We start from the raw sequence: 9,677 nt of genomic DNA, 5'->3' as shown, positions 1-9,677 counted from the left end.
ACAGAAGGGGAAACCACAGACAAAGGTGGTGTTAAGTTTTACATCTTTTCTCAAAAAGCACATGGTGAGAATGAGTAAGCAGTGTATGGTGAGACTATTAATAGAAATCATTACACATTAAAATATTAGGCCTATGTGTAAATGTAAACATACAATACCCTTTAAACCTGTAATACCTTTCACCCTGATAGTCATAGTAAGCATGTTTTTTTTTATAAAAACATTGTTGTAGCACAGTCTAACTTCAGTATAAACAGGTACCCTCATACTGTATCTAAACAATAAAACATTCATTGAAAATATGCCATTAAAATCACTTCATGTACAGTACAGATGTGACTATGGGGTGCATAACCCTAAATGTTATTTTAAAATGTATGATGGGTACAGCATCAGTGAATAATTGAACAATGAGTAAAGTTTTAACAATTAGTCTACAGCAGTGTCCTCAGGCCCCTCCTCCCAGAATGCTTATTTAAAACAATTGATCTGCCTCTTTCCAAAATATTTGAAATTCCTCCCAATTAAACACACTAACTGTCACGCATTCCCCCATCATCTGCCCTCACGTACCTGACTACACTACCCATGATCCTCTGCACCACATCATTCACCCTCATCACCTGATTACAATTACCCGGATTCATTAGGTGTGTTCTACTTCATGTGGCACTGCACAGATCGATTGACAGCTGGCTTGAAGCAGTGCATGTGCATTTCCGTGAAAAGAGATGGCTGTCTGCACAAGGCTGCGTTCAGTCCCAACAAATGTTTTTTAAACAAAAACGGTGATGCGTTGAACACCCTGTTCTGATGATGCAAGAGTTGCAACTACGGTAGAAGGCCATTTGGTCTACATGTGGTCTAAGTTGTTCTTACGTTTTTTTATACATTTAAAATAAATTTTAGTATGAAAGTTTTTGTTGAATCATGATTTGTAAGTTAAAACGTCCTTACGCACATGTTGTTTTTTCCTATTTTCTTACCATTGTTGCTTGGGGTTGGGGTTAGAATCACTTTCTGTTACATTTTTAGACATCCAAACCCCAAATCTAACCCCATTCCCAAGTGACAATGATTTAAAAATAGGGGGACAAATGAGAAAACAATACATAAAATGAACCGAAAAAAAAAGTTGTGCCATGGAGACGAAAAACTATTTATAGAAATTCGGGATGACGTGAACACCACTGCTTCGTTCTCATTGGTAGTCACTTCCGAAATGTGCTCAACATGTGCATAAAGTTAAACTTTTCTTAACTTTCTCGCGTCGCTGGACACACCCATACGGTTGCCAACGGTCACTGCTGCCGGAAGTCCCCAGGTTTCTATTGAAACGAATGAGATTGCGTCGCTCTGCTACTGCTGGCTGTCTGAATGGGGCGTTAATTAAAGAGATGGGCGACACACAGTGATAACATTGGTAGACACAAATTTGACCCCTCAAACGCGGCTGGTGTGAACCCACAGTCCTAGGACAGCTAAGAGGCTGAATAACAACAGGAGAACCTGGCATGCCAGTCTGCGCAGTGGGCGCGACCTTAGGCCTTCCTGGTGTGAATGATGTAAGAGACCACCGACATATTGTCTAATCTAACCAGTAAAACATGGCCTTGTAAACACAATTTTTAGTGACCAGCAATATAATAGCTTTTACAATCAGTCTGTTATCAAACAGTTCAAGTAAACCCTTAGAAATTAAAAAGAATGCAATGCAGTCAAGCTTTTCTCATGTAATGGAAGCGTTTTGTTCAGCATTTAGTGCAAATATTTGTATATTTAGCCTGCCGAGAAGAGCCGTGTATTTCATTGCATTTCGCTGCTTTGTTTACATGTTCAATGACAAAGTTGAACAGAATGGGGACCAGTAGGTATATTATAACTTCGGTTTGATTAATCCCAGTTTACTGAAGTTCAGGCGCGAAAGCGAATTGTGATCGCAAATTGCGTCAGAGCGTGGTTCAAATGGCCAGACATTAATTGCACAACCACTCGTTAGTGATGGGCGATTTTTAAACACTGCTTCATGAAGCATAAAAACATTTACACAATTTTTTCCCCGAATCAGTTCAGTTTCAAACTGGCCAAGTCACCTGATTTTGACAAATGAGGCTTCGTTACGTCATAAGTGTTTCGAAATGTCTTGGTTCACCACTAGGGGGAGTTGATCACAAATGACCAGTGTCTAAAGGCGCTTTTCCATTGCATAGTACCCCACGGTTTGGTTTGGGTCAGGTCGGGTCAGCTTAACTCATTTTGGCTTGGTTAGCTTTTCCATCGAGTTTAGTAACACTTCGCAGTGGGAGGGATTATAGGCGTGTCGTTATATTTGCACTGCCTACTGCTGTGACATCATATAAGTGAGATGTTGTTGTAATACATCCCCATACATTCATTTAACGTTATTTCTCAGTCCACCATAAATAAATGTTTACACATCACGTTTATCACTACCTCTGTCTCACATGACAGTTTCTGTACAAACACTCGTGGCGTCAGTCGACGCGCTTCGCTGAGCCTTATTTAAGTTGCATTTAAGCATATACAGTATGCGGACGTGCGCGTCGCGAATGTTCCACCACAGACTGCAAGTCTGGAAAAAACTGGTTAGGGGTTCCTGATTCTCAACCTGTGGATGTTTTTCATCGCTAAAATTGGAGTTTGGGAACTTATAGCAGATGACAACATGTTTGCTCGAGACAGCGCAAGCTAGCATGAGAGTAAAGCTAATCTTTGACATTATAGCAATGACGCTGGCAGTAACGATTCTCTCAGACTATTCGGTGATCTACGTGATCTGTTTTTGTGTCACATTTTGGTATCCAGAACCCCAACCGAGGTGGTACTAAAAAAAGTACACCCAGTGGAAAAGCCCCCAAAAGTAAGCTAACCCAACCCAAACCAAACCGTGGGGTACTAAACAATGGGAAAGCGCCATAATATGGTTAGGTGAACTCGAGTCAGTTTTACTATGCAAGTTCATAAAACATTCATACTTCTGACTGATAACGCTACCATTTTGCCTACTTTTTGTTTATAGACAGATTTAATGCAAACATGTGCATAATTAAAAGGGAGTTAGAGTGTTAATAATTTGCCCTCAATAAAACATAAAAAGAATACACTTTTACTTAATTAAGTTAAATAATAATTTTTTTGTAAAAACATGTTTTTAGAAAAACCTTTGCAATTATTTTGTATAAAGTGTCAAATGTTTGTGATCTTGTTGCTTTTACAGTGTTTTCACCAGCAGGTGGCGCCATTTTTAGGTGTTTTGAACACTTCAAACACTGAATAATATTTCAAAGGAAATGATTCAGTTGATTCGAAGCTTCGAAAAGCTTTGTTTCTCCCATCACTACCACTCGCCTTCATCTGCCTTCGTTAAAACCTTCTGATGTGCGCAGCAGGGTTACATGAATGTCTGAGCGGCACCAGCGATAGATCGAGAGCAATATGATAGGCATGTGAGAGGACTGTGTGTCATAGCGCTTCAAACAACTGCGAATAAAAAACACAGACTTAAGTGAAATTTATAGTCGTGTGTAAGTTCTAGGACGTAGCTACGCCATAGGCTATGCGTAGGCTGTCACATACCTCACCAAAAATTCACGTCCGTTCTATGTGGACCGCAAGCGCTGTAACTGGTCAACTAGTCAGGTTCACAGGCATTCCCGCTTGTGAGGTTAAGAACAAAGTTGAGGTATGATCCCTGCTGGAAAAAACAAAGACCAGCATATTTTGTGTTTTGGTGCTGGTATGCTGGTGATCACCAGCTAAACCAGCACCAGACCAGCATGGACTAGCATGGGAAATTTTCAGCAGGGATTTAACTTAAACTGCAACCAAAGTCACTGTTTATTTACCTCCATCTCTGCTGGTCTTCTCAAATCATACACAACAAGCTGCTGCTGCTTCTTTGTTTGTGGATTTAGCTAAGCTGCTACATCTTCTTCGGCGTTGTGCTGCTACTACTGTGGGTAACATGCATGTCGAGGCTTTGCCAGAGAACTTACACAGAGCTATAGTGAGCTCTTGAGTTACTGAACCACAACACAGTGCTGCACTCAGGAAACTATGTAAAACTGCCATCCAGAGGGACATTGCTGTATGTATGAATGAAGTAGTAAAACTTGTTTCACTACATTTCAGAAAATGAAACTGTATAATGCACTCCACACTACATTACTATGCCTACTTTACTGCATTGTGATGATGGTGATAAGAGGAGTTCAACATGTACTTTAAAAACCGTTCTTATTGTATTTTTATATTTGCCATATTCCTTCATTATGTTGGTTTATTCAAATTACATGTAGAGCTACATAACTCGTTGAACCACAACACACTGAACATTTGCCCACTTCAACTTTATAACACTGCCATCTAGTAGGACATTGCTGTAATATCTTGTTATAATATTTTTGTGGCTTAAAGGGATAGTTCGGCCAAAAATGATATTAAACCCATGATTTACTCACCCCCAAGCTGTCCGAGTTGCATATGTCCATCGTTTTTCAGACAAACACATTTTCGGATATTTTAGAATTTTTTTTTTCGATCTTTCAGTTGATTAAATGTGAAGTTACGGGTTCCATGACCTTCAAGTCCAAAAAAAGTGCGTCCATCCTTCACAAAATAAATCCAAACGTCTCCAGGATGATAAACAAAGGTCTTCTGAGGGTAATCCGCACAATGTTGTTGTAGAAATATACGTATTTAAAACTTTATTAACGTAAATAACTACCTTCCGGTTGCGCCGCCATCTTAGACTCCTCTGTATTCAGGAGAGAGTATTAGCATAGTGTACGCACTTTTCTTAGTGACGTACAAATTCGGAGGGCGGGGGCACAGAGCAGCAGCAGAGTAGTCTCCGTACGCTGCGTAAAGCTCTCATCCTGAATGCGGACGCGACTAAGATGGCGGCGCTACCAGAAGGTAGTTATTTACGTTAATAAAGTTCTAAATATGAATACCTCTACAACAACACCACGCGGATCACCCTCAGAAGACCTTTGTTTATCATCCTGGAGCCGTTTGGATTTATTTTGTAAAGGATGGATGCACATTTTTTGGACTCGAAGGTCGTGGACCCCGCAACCCCACATTTAATCAACTGAAAGATCTAAAACATTTTCTAAAATATCCGAAAATGTGTTTGTCTGAAAAACGATGGACATATGCAACTCGGACAGCTTGGGGGTGGGTAGATCATGAGTTTAATATCATTTTTGTCAGAACTATCCCTTTAATGAAGGAAATTGAATTGAATAACAAACAGACTTAAAATGCTTTTTGGTCCCCACACATGATAATTACCAGGTACACACACACACACACACACACACACACACACACACACACACACACACACACACACACACACACACACACACACACACACACACACACACACACACATTCTGGTTTCTATGTTTTGTGGGGACATTCCATAGACGTAATGCATTTTATTCTGTACAAACTGTATATTCTATTCCCCTTACCTACCCCATTCCCTAACCCCAACCATCACAGAAACCCTTTTACTATTTCACATTTTCAAGAAACATCATTCTGTTTGATTTATAAGCTTGTTTCCTCATAGGGACCCTCATTTTTGTCCCCACAAGGTCACAAAAATACTGGTATTCCTATCTTTGTGGGGACCAATTGTCCCCACAACGTGATAATTACCAGGCAGGTACACACACACACACACACACACACACACACACACACACACACACACACACACACACACACACACACACACACACACACACACACACACACACACACACACACACGCGCACACGAGGTGAAACCTCTAGTGTCCTGTATATGACATACTAATCAATGGTTGCCTACACTGTAAAAAAAATTTGCCTTCCTAACTCAAAATTTTCTAGTGACTGGTAACATTGACATTTTTAACTTGGGCCAATAGATTTTCTGTGAATGGAATTTTATCAATTGTGGCAACAATCTTTAAACATTAGCTCAATGGAAAATAACAGGTTGAGCCAATTGAAAATAAGAAACCACGTTTTTTGCCCAATTAACTTTTTAAAATTGTGGTAACATTCTTTTTTTAATTTACCCAATCTGAAAATGTATATTGGTAAAATTATATTGGTAAGGAACCATGCTGAATTGTTTATTTCCCGTTGTCCTAATAGAAAAAGAAACACACAAACTATTTTGTAACATTTTATTCATTTTTTATTTATTTGTAATACCTTAAAATTGTAAACATACAGAAATGGTCTGCATACAATTGCACAATAATTATTTTTAATAAAAAGTTTAGAAAATATATTTTACAAATATCTCCAAAAACACCTATATAAAAGTGGGGAGGGTTCCTCACCCAATGTTAATCACAATTTCACTTGAATTTAACATTCTCACACGAAGAAAAGAGCTTATGAAACTACTTTAAACACTTAAACATTTAAACAATGCCTCATAACAGTTTAACATTAAACACCTAAAACATTCTACAAATTGAAGTCATAAAGTCTCACAAATTTTCCAGCACAACCGGCTCACTGGAAATGAATCTTGACATGGATCAGCAACTGCTCAGTGTTTCACGAATTCCCATTTTCATGTCACGCGTGTAAATCACCAAAGCCTTGGTACTCTGTAAGAAGTAAAAAAGTCTCACTGAGTGTACATGTACCAAATGAAGCCAATGTAATAAATAAAATCAGATCAATATAGAATATCCTCAAAGTTTACACTTCTGAACATAGCAATATAGCTAATAGCAGACGTTTTTCTGTTCAACATTATGAAAATAAAACAGTTTTAATATAGAAGTACAGTTATTTTGGTATTGAAATTTTTTTTTATTACTATAGTTTCACTTAAAATATACTTTAGTGAGACTATGGTAAATGTGTGGTTATATGCTTATCCAACACAAACAATAGTAAAACTATGGTTAATTTTCTAAGAGATGAATTGTTCAAGCAAACCTATAGGTACTAATGTTAAGCTACTTCGTGTTGGTTTTATATTCGATTACTTACAGTACAGTCAACGCGCTGATTATTTAAACATCTCGTCCGTTTTGGGCGGTGTCCTTGCACTTATCTGAGACTTGCGCCGTTGAGTATAAACAGCAGCTTTACAACACCAGCTGATAGAGAGCGTCCTATTCATATCTACCCCTCGACGATTTCCTGATGCAAGATGACGACAGCAGTATGCGCGGCGCAGATCGATTGACACATGAGATCAATGTATCGCGAGAGTAATAAGCTTTTGAATGGCTCTCGCGGAACTTTGATGTCATAGGTTGATTTGTCTGCGCAGTGCTGCATACAGTCAAATACATGTAAAAAATGCGGCCGTTTCGTGAAGTCCAGGCCAAATACAGAAGCCCCCACACTCGTTATATATTCATTTATTTAAAAAACACGACAATTTCTCTCTAGAAAGGTGCAGGTTGCAAGCAGCCTTTCATGTCTATGTGTGCACGTGTGGGAGCGGCCCAGCGGCTCTTAATAAAAAAACGCACCTAAATCTCGAAAAAGCTAACAGTTTTCATACAAATATGTTATATAAGAAATACAAATATAATATACTCACTGTGAAAGTTGTAGTGACCTTGCCATTTCCTCACTAAATGAAGCGTTGCTCCGTGCGTTACACTGAGGAGAAAACATCATATGCTTTTTTTTGTATGCTGTAATTATTCAGATTTTCACTCAGTTTAACTAGACTTTAAATGACTTTAAAAATACTTAAAAATTACTTAAATGTAAATATTTAAGTACTTACCATAACTTTATTGTAGAAAATGTCGATCATCAACTCCCACGCATCCACACTGAAGCCAATGGACTCTATGCATGGCGGTGCTTGGCGTATTTCCGGTGAAATCTCAGGATGCTGGACTACTTCCGCCAGGCATAGAGCTCAATGATATTCAGGAACGTTGGTTGCCAAAATAGCCAAAATAACACTGCAAATTTTGTTGATGCTTGTTTAATTTACATAGAAATAACTTATACTTCACATTTAATACCATAATGACATTTAAACGTATGAAAGTATATTTTTATAGACGGGAGAACCGAACTTCTAGCCACCACTGGTGTGTGTCATAGTGTTTACAGCATTAGACTCAAGCATGACAACTTCTACACTGCTACCCTGTATCTGCATTAACACTAGTTTTAGATAGAAATTGCACTGATAACAGTGCTATTCATCTGTTGTTGATATACTTATGAATTTTGTATAATTGTTATCATCAGTACTAGCGAAGATAACATCTGTGGTTATACAAGCAAAATGTTAGAACAGTAAAAAACGTGTATTTTGCGCATTTATGTATGCTTTATTAATAACAAATGCAAAAGACAAATAGAAAATTCATATCAATGACAACAAGAATAACTTCAGAGAAAAATAAAACACACACACAACAAACTAAATACACGGGGTATTAAAATAAACAAACAGCACAAGAAATAAACAAATAATGGAATAGATTTCTTAAATGGACTTTACCATAGTCAATAGTTCTTTTTGCATTGTTATTTATATCCTATAAAGTTCCAAGATATAACTCAAAAATATCCAAGTAAAAATGTTTTGACAATCGACGTGAATATACAAAAAAAAAAAGGTATTAAACGTCACATTTAATATCAGTCCTGCTGCAGTTCGTGTTGCTTTTTCCTAATATATCAGTGAGATTTCATTTACGTCTTTTAATTTACCTGACACTTTAAGATAACATTACAAAGACATTAATCCTGAATCATAAAAACAGCACAATGTAAGCTCTGCTAGTATGATGAACATATCATAATGATTACAGAGATAAGACGACTTGCAACCTTTCTCGAGTTTGCACATCTGGACAATTCTTCACACATCACAGGTTGTAAATTTGGGTAAATCCAGCAAACAACGAGTACATTTAGCGATTCTGCCGTCACTCCGCTTTAAATCTCCCGTACCGGAAACTAAAGAGCGGCTTTGAGTCAAACGCGGAAGTTAAGCGTGCATAGAGTCCATTAAATTCAGGTGCATTCCCATACGCTTTTCTGGCTGAACTATGTTCAGTCAACTCAGATTTTTCATTTGACACGATAAATTGGCTGAGCAGAGTTTAATATGTTCTGTGAATATAAATTTTAGTTTTAAGCCAATTCTTTATGTTTTAATTACCACAATGCATATTTTTGTTTGGGGAGAATTTTTTGAAAGCAATATGTTGCGTCAATACTTAACTTTCAGTTTCCAAAATTTTTTAAAATATAAATTTTTTACAGTGTATGTGAAAATCACTAAATTAATTTGTGCCCGTGTCACAATCACTACACATGCAAATTATTTGTAACCAAACCGTTCATGAGCTCCATTCACTTAGTATACTTTTTCCTGCTATGGAAGTGAATGGAGCTCATGATCAGTTTGGTTATGACCAAACAAAATGTTTATTTATGTTTGTATATGATATCAATTTCCCCAAATTTCCAAATAATTCCCATTAATTCCTGTAAATTCCCATAAATTCCCATCAAGTTTCCAATTTGTAAGATTTTCAAAATTCCCCAGATTAAGTTCCCATGGAAAGTATCCGGAAATGTACTGGAAACTTTCTGGCCCTTTGCAACCCTAAACATAACAAAGTATTGTACTGTAGCAGTAAC

General features: G+C 37.6%; 1 long non-coding RNA gene across 1 annotated transcript; it reads right to left on the bottom strand.

The window, feature by feature from the left end:
• Nucleotides 1-5,881: 5,881 nt before the first annotated feature.
• Nucleotides 5,882-7,873, bottom strand: LOC141351135 (uncharacterized). Its single transcript, XR_012359368.1, has 3 exons — nt 7,792-7,873; nt 7,600-7,661; nt 5,882-6,646 (listed from the first exon to the last, which is right to left on the bottom strand). It is a non-coding gene; the product is annotated as an uncharacterized lncRNA (long non-coding RNA).
• Nucleotides 7,874-9,677: the final 1,804 nt, after the last annotated feature.

The sequence above is a fragment of the Misgurnus anguillicaudatus genome, chromosome 19, assembly GCF_027580225.2.
Source record: "Misgurnus anguillicaudatus chromosome 19, ASM2758022v2, whole genome shotgun sequence".
NCBI classification, from domain to species: Eukaryota; Metazoa; Chordata; class Actinopteri; order Cypriniformes; family Cobitidae; genus Misgurnus; species Misgurnus anguillicaudatus.
This window is presented reverse-complemented; position numbering and strand designations above follow the sequence as displayed.